Source organism: Lasioglossum baleicum, chromosome 6 (genome assembly GCF_051020765.1).
Source record: "Lasioglossum baleicum chromosome 6, iyLasBale1, whole genome shotgun sequence".
NCBI classification, from domain to species: Eukaryota; Metazoa; Arthropoda; class Insecta; order Hymenoptera; family Halictidae; genus Lasioglossum; species Lasioglossum baleicum.
Window position 1 is genome coordinate 6,771,759 of NC_134934.1, and position 8,405 is coordinate 6,780,163.

Genomic DNA, 8,405 nt, shown 5'->3' on the forward strand with positions numbered 1-8,405 from the left:
AATTGAAACAATGGCCTCGAATTGACTCGCATTCAGGGGAAAAAGTTAGTCACGTGACATTGGGACGCAGCATGAGTAAAAAAAAACGCGTCACGTGACCGCGCCATGGCAGAAGCGTGAGGGAATAGCGTCGCAGAAGGGGGAGGGTAGTCTGGCAAACACTGCCTTGAACATGTGGGGGAGTCGCTACATAGTAGGAAACGAACGAGCATTCTTTGGAATAAACGAGGTTCCAACTAGCGAGGTTCTACTGCAGTTTTGTTGAGCTAATAAATTGAGTGAGATTTGCGATATTGTTATTACTAAACTGCAGATCTCTATACAAAATAAAGATTGTCTCGTGCAAGAGACATGAGTCATCAAATAAATTAAGAAACGACCTAAGAGGATGTCTTAGGTCTGCAAATAATTGACAGAATTTATACCCAGCGAGGTTCGTGTGGGATCAGCAATGGCACATATGGAATTCGATTTCCGTTTTAATGGCCAGCCACAGAGTTGAAAGTATCGCGAACAGTTTTTCGGTGGAAGCTAACGAGCGCGACCAGGATTATAATAGCCGGGACGAATCGCGGGACGAATTTTTCGGCGGGGCGAGATGTAAAAATGTAAATCGCAAAAATTCGAATGTAAATCCGCGGGAACAGGTAGCGAGACTTAAGCCCACGAGGGATTACGATAATTTATTCGCGCTGCCGTAGGGTTACTTTGTCCCCTTGGAGCGAGATAAATTCGCGTCCCTTTCGGTCCTCGCTTTAAAGCAACGTCCACACCGATTAAATCCTCCCTGGCCGACCCAAAAAATTGAAAATGGACTCGGCCGACTTCCATTCACTGAAAACAAACCTCTTTCTACTTCAGTCTTCCTCTGAAGAAAATGAATCCTTTCGTAAATCGACGGAGCAATGAATAAGTTATTCAGGAAAAATGTACGAAGAAGATAATAAGACAGAAATTGGTGCTTAAAAGAATTTTTAGAGTTTTGTAAAAATGTTCGAATAAAATGATAGAGCAAAGTCCAACACAACTTTTGGTGTTCACAGATTCGCCCAGAAATGTCTCGGGACATTGAACAACAATTCCGAACCAGGTTCTAACAATGATTGGACACCGAATGAAATGATCGTATTATAAACGTAACTTTCCACTGACACAGCGTAGTCCGTAGCAACTGAACGGAATTTATGCGTTGCGTCAGATTTATAAGATAATTCCGACGCGTAGCCGTCGCATTTGGCCGGATAATTCGTCCAGGTGGACTCCTTTCCTGGAACAACTGGCGCATTCGTCTCTTTCCAGATAAAGCGCGTATATCATCAACCGTGCAAGAAAGAAACCTCGCGGAAACAATTTCGCTGCGCGTGAAAAATACCGCGATGCACGCGCTCACCGTTCCCCAGGTGAGACTGCGAACGCTGGTGGAGATGATCAATCGACGCCACAGGAGAGGGTGGAAAGGGGATTGCAGAACATATCCACTGGGAGACACCTGAACGGGACGAAATATACGAGCGCACTTTCGCCGGTTGGAAACACGACTTTAAGTCCCGGGAACGATGGAAATTAAGGTCGGCTGTCTTTCGGAGCTTGTACGAAAAAGAATTAAGAATGTTGTTCAATTTACTCTTTCAATTAACTGTTATATTACATATATGTATACTAACTATATAATTATACTGATTGTATTATAAATGGGTGAGTGTAATACAAAATGAAAACAAAGATAAAATAGGACATTATAGAATATGGAAGAATTTAACACTAAATTCACTGAAAAACGAGAAAAAGACATTAATTGAGTCTTTTGTAATTTTTATGGAGCAACGTACAGTAAGGAGCATAACTGACTCCACACACTTTAAATCAGAATAACTTCAATTCCTCTGTAAGACTAGAAGAATTAGTTTAGTAAATGACGTCTAATAAATAAGTTGAAAAAATGCATTTGGTCGGAATTGTGAAAAACAATATTAAAAATTGATTTTTACAACAGAGAAATCGAAGTCGTTTGGTCCATTAAAAAAAAAGTTGTTCTGATTTAAAGTGTGTGGAATCAGTTATGCTCCTTACTGTATGTACAGTAAGTTTATACAGTAACTTGTTTGTTGCAGGGAGTCGTTCGTTGCCTATTGGAGACTCCCACCACGTGTTCAAGGTCCTGGAGCTGGTGGTGGGGATTGTGTCGTACCAATTTTTCTTCGTCTGGAGCAGAAGGAAGGTCGACGCGGCAAGTAGGCAGGAAAAAGAAGAAAAAGAACGAGTAAGTTTTTCCATCGACAAGACGACGCGACGGGACGAACAAAGAGACGCGTCTGACAAACGACAACAAGATCAACGAAATCCCATGCAGCATGAGAACGCACTTTACGAATCAAAATCGCCTCCGTGACTGACCGCGGTGTCGCCATTCATCAGGCTTCCCGAAGTTCGGCCGTTCCTCTTGTATCTTTCTCTCTCTCACTCTCTGTCTCCGGTTCTTGTCGTCTTCGCATACTGATTAATGATCGCGGCCGAGATCGGGACGATCTTCCTGTGTTCCAACGGTTCCCTCATCGAACAGTGTAACGGCCGTTAATTCGCGAGATCGAGTCGACGTCTGTCTGCCGGCAGCTCTTCCTCTTTTCTTCCCCGCATCTGTGTCGTCGCCTTTCTTTTCGTTCGGGGAATCACGCAGCTTCTTTCAATCAACGTCGATTAATCTCGATTTGGGCCTGTCTATCGTTCCTTCGTCCCCTAATTTTCTCTCTCTCTCTCACACTCTTTCTCTATCTTCCTCTCCCTCTCTATCTTTTTCTCTCGCTGTCTCTCGATTTCTTTTTTCCTCTGTTCCGAATATTTTTCGTTCCTTTTCCCTGCGAGAGGGCGCGCGTGTACGCCCGGACTTTCTTGGCTGCCGGGGGCTGAGAGCGCATAATTATTCATCAGGGTCTTTGCCTAATTCTCGCTCGTTAATCACCGTCTTCGGGAGACGCGGCGGATCCGGCCCTCGGTCAATGACTCGTACGAGATCGACGCTTTAAGCTCCTTTATTGAATCGTCGAGCGTGTATCGGCGATATCGTTCCATCACCGGCCACCGCAGGTGTCGCTTTATTTCCCACCGCCTCCACCTGTCCGCTGATGCACGCACCATACCACGAGCTTAACTCCTGGCGCCAGTGGATCGTCCGCAATTCAATTATCTTCGTCTGAATTCGAAATTGTCCAGCCCTTTCGCGCGGAAAATGATACACGTTCCCACCAAGTTTTCGTTTAACCCTGAGCAACCAACCACCATAAAAATAGCACTGATAGCTCCGATCAATAGATTCAATCCTAAACGCAGCAAAGGTGTCCCCACTTTCTTGTTTCTAATTAGTTTTCCATGAAACTGGTATCAACATATTTTATTAGAATAAGTCCAAACACAATACCATTTGGATCATATTTACTCGTGCAATTCACACGATATAGTAGAATCTCGATTATCCGAACCGATGATAGCCTACTATATCCTGAATTAAACAAGTAAATACGATCCAGACTCTGTCGTGTTTCGTATCATTTTAATCAGAAATACATCACGAATATGTTTGTGAAAGTTTCATCAAAAAATCATTAGAAACAAAAATCTTACTATCAATGTATTCTTTCGAGACGCTAGTGTACGCAGGATTCCGTGTCCAATTAATTCAATCCTCCGGTTGTTTTGTTGGAAGGTACGTGTGTTACTCGAGTGATTTTCTAGTTGTCGGGGTGGGGGGGGGGGAGAGAGAGAGAGTTATCAAGAGAGATTCGTTCTCGCGATTAGTTGGATCATCGGCGCAATGGAAGTCTATTACACGGATGGCTATTAATTGAATCCTGCGCACGGTCCGTGTTATGTAACCGATATGCAAATAGATTGTCCGTTTCGCAGTGTGTCGCGCTCGGAATTAATTCCGGGGATTGTTTAACGAACAGACTATAGCGGCCGGGAAACCGCAAAAAAACGAGGAGGAGCGGCGGGGGCGGCAGAAATGAACGAGCAGGTGCAAACAGAAAGTGTTCAACTTAATTGCCGCGAGAATCGATATACGGTTTAACGAAAAAATTTGTCGGACTAGAAAGAAACAGCCTCAAACATTCATTACCGATCTTGCGTCGTATAAATCATTATGTCAATTCCGGCACAGGTAAAAATGTTTCTACGTTCTCGTTGACAAATAACAAAATTTGCTGTACACTTCTACTTTCCTGAATAATTATAAATCAATTTACGTGCGAGGCATGAAAATATAAACTGAAAACTGTGAAAATCTGTTGACCTAGATCTCTTTTTACTTTTGCACAGCATGGTTTTACATAAATTATTTTTATACTGGCTCCCGGAACGCGTGGTATTTGTTTTTCAACGTTATTTGAATGTTGCAGAAGTGTATAATGTTATTAAATATCGTAGAATGTTGCCCATATTTTTTTTTATCTCGCCGACAGAAAAAGAAAACTGTATACTCTTACGGAAAAACTTAGAAAAAGCACAACATACATCTCTAGTAAATTCTATATGTATGAAATCTTCATTAAAAGTCTATCTCGATATTATAACGTAAAAATTCATTTACATTTAAATTATCCACTGCTCCTGACATTTGTCGTTCGTCTATCGACGCACAATGCACTCGTTTACGAACGCCACGAGAGTAGCGAGAAAATCTGCAGACAATGGTCTCGTCGAGCGCGCATCGCCGCTTAAATCAGTCTAAGTGAATCGTAAGTGAATGAGATCGTTCTGAAGCCGATCTCCACCAGCAGCACACTCATAAAAATGAAGACGTAGAGGTACCGCGAGGGAAACGTTAACGAAACGAGCGGATATCTTCCTCGAAGGCGATGGACGACACAAGATTCTCATCTACGAGCGACGAACTCCGTTTATTGGCCCTATCTGACCGTGCTACCGAATCGTTCCGACGCGAAAGCTCGTCCTTACCAGAGAAGATTCGTATCGCGGTACGAAACCGGATCGAAACCGCCGCGGGACGGTGATATCGCGTCGAATATCGGAATAAAAACACGGAGACCACGATTTTCGCGGCTGACCGGTCGATAATTTCCTCGCAGCGGAAGAACACCGCGAGAATTTTATCTTCGGTCGATCGCGGGCGCGATCTCCGCGCTGGGATGCGTGACTCGATTGCTTAATTACCCATTAATTATGCAAATCGACCGATTACCTTGTTTACGGGGTACCGGGCAAACTCGTGCTTCGATCGTTTTGCGCTTTTAGTGGAAGGGAAAAACAGCTTCGGAGAGATGGGAAAAGCGAAGAGGTTCTTGAAGAGTTTCTCGATCGTTGCTTCAAAATTCTGCATTGTTTAGAAAATTGGGACTGTTAAAGATATCTGTGCAAAACAATTCTCCAATTTTTGAAATGGAACTTTTTACCTTTCTAACAAAGTTTGACATCAAAAGACCAAAAGTTCCAATCGAGGCAGATGCTTTTATATCGAAAGCCCAAAACGTTTTTTGGAAAGGACACTTTACGCGAAACGGTAATGTTCTTCAGCAAAAGAACAGGCTCTAAGCACTCACCTGACAATCTCAAAACCCTCTCGTCCCCAAAAACCCGACGAAACGATCGAACAAGGCCTCACCAGCACGAGCCGATGATACCTCGAAGATCCGAAGGTCAAGGGAAGTCATCAGCCCGTAATTCCTTTCGATCGTCGAAGAAGGAGGAACTGGCCTGAAATGGGACGCTATCGATCAGCAGTTGGCGGGGGTTGCATCGTCCCCCGAAATTCGCTTTTCCACTTTTATTCGACGGCGTCCGTTAAGCCGTCAGCCGGAAATGTATTTGGCCGGGAGGACTGCGCCGGGTAATTGACGCCGTTCGATCCGGGTACCCTCGATGGATCGTCGAATTTCCAGCTTTCATCCCCCGTGCCCCTAATTACCCCCGTCCGTCGCGCCGGTTTTCGCCCGTAAAAACCGTCCACTCGTTAGTTTTCATTCGTCGGGCTCCTCCCCCGCCTCTCTCGGACTAATTAATTCCGGACAGAGTCGGTTTAAGCCGTGAAAAGGTGACGCGACCGTGGGTGTACTTCTCTTCTGAAGGGACACGGGGGGGTTTAGGGGGGGCGGGGTCCAGAGAGATTCTCTCTTTTCGGGAGAGAGCGAGAGAGATAGAGATGGAGGATGGAGCGCTTTTAGGCGCTCTCCAATTAGACACGGATACGTAAGCGTCCCCCGCGGTAAATTAACTCCGCGAGGCTCGGTGTCATGCGTGAGATTGATCGTCGCGGTTCTCGGAGCGAGACAACGTCTCGGGGAATGGTTTTCTTGACGGAGATACAGCCGCGTGAAATACAGAACGACGCTTTGTGCGACGGACAGCAGAGAAATTGTGCCCGTCCGCGTCGTCCCGGTTCCGAGGGGACTCGAGGGAGAAAAAATGTTTGCAGCAGGGCGACCGGAGTATCTCGGGGATGGAGAACTATCACGGTCAACGCCGCAAGAAACGCTGATGGATCCGTGACGGGAATCGGGACTCCGTTTCGGGGATAATGCGCAGGAAACTGCGGCGCGAGGCACGCAACCGCTGCTTCCGATGCAAGAAAGAAATCTTTAGGACATTTAGAAAATTACAACATGATAAAGAGGGGTTTTGAAGGGTGTCCCACGCGACGACTGGTGCGCGTTTTGTGAACACGCGGTTGGCGCGGCGTTTACATTCGAATGCGGTCACCTGTATTCGGCAACGAGTCCGCACAGCTGTGCTCGACGCTGCATACATATAAAAACACCGAACACGCGAGCGTTCTTATGCTCAGAGTTTCGAAGTCGAATACACTACGCGGCTGGGCAAGCGACTCTTCTCGCGGTCTCGAATTCGGGACCGTTACGTGGCGAATGCGCGTCAAACAAGTATAGACACATTCCCGATAAGTCCACGGCAGAGTTGGGCAAAAATTTAATCAACGACTGACGACTAAATTTCTGCTTCAATCGTTAATCGCAATTAACAATTAATCTTCTACTTTAGTCGTTAATTGCGATTGACAACTATTAATCGTCAATCGGATGATTGATTAATGATTAACTGCTGAAATTTCGAAATGAAATACGGAATCAAAACTGTATGAATACTGAAAAAAATGTAAACTGAGTTTAGGTGTATTGTCATTTGGTTTACATAAACTCTCTGTTTACGTGCTTTTATGGTTTTCTTCGATGATCTCTTTTTTTTTAATCAACGATTGACGATTAACTTCAACAATCGATTGAATCAGTCCTCGATTTTTCGATAATTTCTTTTTTTAATCAACGATCGACGATTAACTACATCAATCGATTGAATCAATCGCCGATTTTTCGATGATTTCCTTTTTTAATCGTACACATTAATCAATCAACCATGACTAAAATTTTAATAGATTAATGCCCAACTCTGGTCCACGGTGACTATCCTGTCAAACGAAATATTAGGTCAGCGCAAATGTTCGTTCATATAAAAATTAAATAAAGGAAAAGTAATAATAATAAAAATGATTCGCAGTCCGGAAAGGACATTAAATCTAAAAATTGGCGACCTCTTACGGAAACGTTTAAGACGAGACTGAGGTTTCTTTAAAAATCCGACGATGCAATCCTGCAAGGCGATTAACAGATTCTAATAAACCGAGGCAGGGAATCAAGCTAATAATCTCCGAATACCGATTCCCGTTATCAGATATCGGTTGTTGTCCTTCTTCCTGTCGATGTCGCGTTTATCGGTGGATCAGCAGATCCACCGAAGAACGGGTCCCGATCTTGATCGACACGCTCAAACGGCGACTTTCTTGAAGAGGTAGGCTTCCATATTTCTCATCGGGGATCGCGGTTAAAGAAAATGGGTATATCCGGGACGTGTTTCACGGCTCAATAAGAGTCGGATATTCGGGATTATTATTACATAAATTCCGATTCGATTCGTCCGCCCTCGTGACATCGACGATCGTGTTCGTTCTCTTCGAGGCCCGGATTTCTTTGCGGAGACTCCCCGCCGAAGAAGACGTTGCAAATTGCCGTTCGCAAGCGGAACGGTGCTATATAACCATAAGCCGAGGGCCGCGGACAATGGCGCGGGAATTCCATTTCTTCCTTTCCCGATGCGACCGCTTTTTTTCCACCAACAACGAAGAGAAAAAGAGCAACATCGGAGAAAAGGGCTGCGTCATGTTTGGCCGCGAAAAGAGACTCCATGGGAAGAGAGGCCGGAGAGTCCTGCGGACCCTGATTACACCATAAATCGAATCTCGGCCGACCGCGCGGAACCTCGGATTAAATGAAATTCCTATGGCATCTCGTATATCTTTCGCCCCGCGACCGGTGCCTCCGGTAACGAGTATTACGCCGATGTTACGTTTTCCATTTCGAATCGTTGCTTCTTGATCCACTGGCGAC